Source organism: Pteropus vampyrus, unplaced genomic scaffold (genome assembly GCF_000151845.1).
Source record: "Pteropus vampyrus isolate Shadow unplaced genomic scaffold, Pvam_2.0 Scaffold79, whole genome shotgun sequence".
Lineage (NCBI taxonomy): Eukaryota > Metazoa > Chordata > Mammalia > Chiroptera > Pteropodidae > Pteropus > Pteropus vampyrus.
The window spans coordinates 5,773,894-5,778,112 of record NW_011888860.1 but is presented as its reverse complement, the minus strand read 5'-3'; positions in this window follow the sequence as shown (position 1 = coordinate 5,778,112).

Sequence of the window (4,219 nt, the reverse complement as noted above, 5' to 3'; positions counted from 1 at the left end):
TATAGACTGGAGAGTCATTGTACAGATGGTATTTAGAGTCATGAATGGATGAGGTAACCTCAGAAGTGAGCATAGAAATACAATCTGAGGGTGGAATCCTGGCCATTCGGAAGTTTTAAAGAAAGATGAGACAGATCTAGCAAAGGGGACAAAAAAGCAATGAATAGAAAAGTAGAAAGATAACCTAGATGAAGTGGTATCCAAGAAGTCAAGTAAAGACAGTATTTCAGGGAGACAGGAATGAACAACTATTCCAGACGCTGTTGAAGAATTAAGAGGATATTGACAAGTAAGTGGATCCTTGCAACACAGAGGCCTTCGGAGTCATTAACATGAGCTCTTTAACTAATGTGATTAGGGCCAAAATGAATCCAAGAAAAAGACAGGAATTCAGATAGTGGAAACTTTTTCTAAAGATCGTTGAAAGAGAAGAAAATTTATTATGCTATCACTATAGGAGAATGGAGGGCCAAGAGAAGGTTTTTGGTCCTTGTTTGTTGATTTTTAGTAAAGTATGTTATAGTATGTTTGTTCGCTGGTGGAAATGAGACTATAGTCAGGAAAAAATTCATGTTGTGATGCAAATGGGGAAAATTGGTGGAGTTATGCCTTTGAATGGATGAGAGAGAATAGAAGCTAATGCACTGGTAGAAGACCTGAGTACATGGAGGAATTTAGAATTGGTGGTAGGAGCATGTAAAAGCTCATCTTTTTGCTTTTATTTGCTCTGGAGAATGAGAAGCAAAATAATTAGCAGAGAGTGAGACAGTGAGCAGTTGTGGATATTTGAAGAGAGACAAGTAAATAGGAAATAATCATGTAGCAAAGTGAGAGAGAAAAATAGTAGGATTGCCCTGGAGCACTAGGAGTGCAATTGAGGTTTTTAGTCATAACATTGTGTATTCCGAACTGGCTTTGCACAGCTGTTTAGGTGCCTGAACATTAGACCTAGTATGATGAGGATCGGGCTTTTCCAAAATTAGTTCAACAATGTAAGAGAGGAGTGAGAAAAGGTCTGTGCAGGGGAATGATCATGATGATGCATCAAAAAAATTGAATCAGATAAGAAAAGACAAGAGCATGGTCAATGAAAAGGGAGTAGAGTCAATAGGTCTCACAATTTATGAAGTTATGGAAACTGAGGAACAAAAATAAGGGATGAAAGGTAGGAAATAGAAGCAACATGAAGGAGTAAGATTTCGTGTACTGAAGACATTGCCTCAAAAGAGGCTTGGGTATTTAGGTATTCTAGAAGACACTGGTCTAGATGTTGCAATGAGTATCAAATAGGAGGCCTATCCACCTCCAAGCTGAATGGTACATGAAATATAACAGAGATAATGGCCACAATTTATGAAGGCTATAGGCAATGTAAACTTCTTTATGGATGGACAGATTTTAGACTGCCTGATAAGTAAAGGAATACTAATTTATCCTAGAATTTTTAAAGAATGTGGCTATATATATATAGTTTCTAGAAATAGTATTTCTAATTTTTTTCTAATAGTTTTCTATAAGGTATAAAAAGTGTAATTGATATAATATAGGTACCTTTATCTATGCATTTGGTCTGTTCTATTTTACAAAATAATAAAAGGTAAACAGAACAGATTCCAAGAAACATTAATATTAACCACATTAATACTTGATTGTCAAGCATAGCTACTTTTTCTCTGAATTCCATTGTTTAACTTAAATCTTATATGTTAGCACACGTTTAACATATTTCTTTTGTCCCTTAAATATGCACCACTCACTGTTTTGCAAATGACTTCATAGTATTTTGTTAGCAATAACTTCCTTCGGCTCCTTTGCCAAGTATTTGATATCCAGATGCTTGTGAGCACAATAATGTGTTGGCATAAACTAATTATCTGCCATGTGCAACTATTTATACATCCTCACTATGTTAGTAAGATATGAAAGCCATTTACAATTCCCTTTAAATAGCCACATGCACCTGCAGGCAGTTTTGGTCCAATAATACAGAAATGAATTTAAAAAAATAGGTTAGGCATCTTTGCTCTTTGTGTTTTTCAAGAGTTCAAATGATTATGAACAAAACATTGCCTTTCACTATGCAGCATTACAAATACTGTAACAATTTTCTTTGTAAATTACAGAATTAATTCTAGAGTATGATATCTTGGAAGCAAAAAAAATGGAGTTCTATAAACTCGTAGAATTTAGGCTAATAAGGTTGTTATATTAACTTTTTTTTTTAATTTGGGAGAATTGGGAAAAATGTGAAGTTGGTGATTTGACGGTGGTGAAGATGAAGGCAGTAAGGTGGAAGGGCATAGTTTTTGACCTTACTCCATAGGCCTGAGTTTGAATTTTGTGTTTATAGGGCCAACTTACTTTTTAGGCATAGTAGGCATGGTACCTAGGGCTCGTGATATTTTTTTTTTAGAGATTCACAAAAATTTTTTAATTTTATATTTTCTTAAAATCAAAAAGAAACAATTAAATGTAATAATACATAATATTTAATATTGGATCCATCCTGGATAATAATTGTATTTATACTTGTACAATTAAAACTTTATTTAATTTTAATTAAGTAAATTTTTTAATGAAGGGAAGAGCCCACAAAGGCAAAAGTGACTGGAGTTTGTGAAAGTCATAATACACTTCCGAGTGGCTCTGACACCTTGAATGAATAAGTTATAATTACTTAACCAGGTTGAATCTTATTCTCCTAATCTTTAAAGCAGAGCTAATATCTGAAAGGGCTGTTTAGAGAAACTGGTGAGATGCTCTGTATAGTATCATGCACAGGGTACAGGCTCAATGAATGTGAATTATTTTTGCTTTACTAAAAATAAAGAATTTTCTTCTATTACAGAAACCAAAATGCCACTTGAGCTCTTTCTCTCTGTCTCTATGACTCTTTCTCACTCTCTCTTTCTTTTAACACTGCTTGCTACATTGCTACTGAATGAAGTTGATTAAGAGGCTTGGCAAATTCAATCAAAATAGTTTTCTATAAAGATATTTAATGACTTTATAAATTAACTGCTTACTTTAACTACTCAGCCATTAAACTGAAATATCTTGGGCTATACAATCAGATTCCTTAGCTTATGCAAAGCCCACATACTACATGGACTTTGTGTCCATTTATATTTATTTTTTATTTGGATGATTTATAAATGAGTGAAAACCCAAGTTTTTGACTAAATTCTTTAAAAATGACTATAGACAATTTAAAAAAATAAAATTTAAAAATATTTTTGAGAATTTATGAACTTTTTAGTTCTACCATATGAAATATGATAGAATTCTTATGAAAAGTAATTTAAAAAAAAATAAAGTCATTGCATCTCTCTTTTCCCGGCACCCAGTGATGACATCCAGGGTTTCAGACAAATGGAAAGAAACAGAAACATTTCTTATTTTATCTGCCGCTTTTTGAGAAAGAGAAGATGAGGAGTGAGAGAGGAAAGGGGCCTAAACATTAATCTTCTCCAAGTAGACACTTATGTAAATGTCAGTCTGTAAGTGGGGACAATGTAGACCTTCTCAAGGCCAGATGGTAAAAGACTCTGTTTGGTTTCCCATTCTTGCAATGTTCTAGCCTTCCCAACTTTGGTTATTAACTCATTAATCATGCCTTCCCTCAAGTAGAGAATTTAATAGATTCTAATAATTTCTTGTCTAATTGCTTAAACTTGTTAACTTTCATCTTTCTCGTGAGCTCTGATCTATGGCTGTAAATCTGTGATCTTTCAATTCCAGTCTTACTCATACTAGCATGTGCCATGGTGAGCTTTCTTTGAGGAAGAATACTAAGAATTAAAACATCTCTGGCTCTGACTTGGGTTAAAGAGTTGTTTTCTGTATTACCTACAAGTGTTCTAACAGTAAAGCATCTTATCTATTCCATGCTCTCCTACCTATGGTTTAAGTTTCTTTTCCCAGGAAGGCTTTGTACAAGCTCAAGAGCCTCACTCAGATGCAAGTTAAGCCTTCCTTTTCTGTACTCACTCCAGCCAATTTGTGTCACTACTGCTATCTTTAGCCCTATGCCAACACTAAAGTTCTAGCTACATTTCCTCAAATACTAGCCGCTCTCTTCTTATTTTCTCATTTTCAAACTCCACAGTTCCTGTGAACAGTTTTAAATTACCTAAGTACGTCAATTCAGTTTGGTCCCTCAGTGAGTGTCAAGTTCTTTTGGTAAACATTAATGGCCACTTCTGGTTAGAGAAAGTTT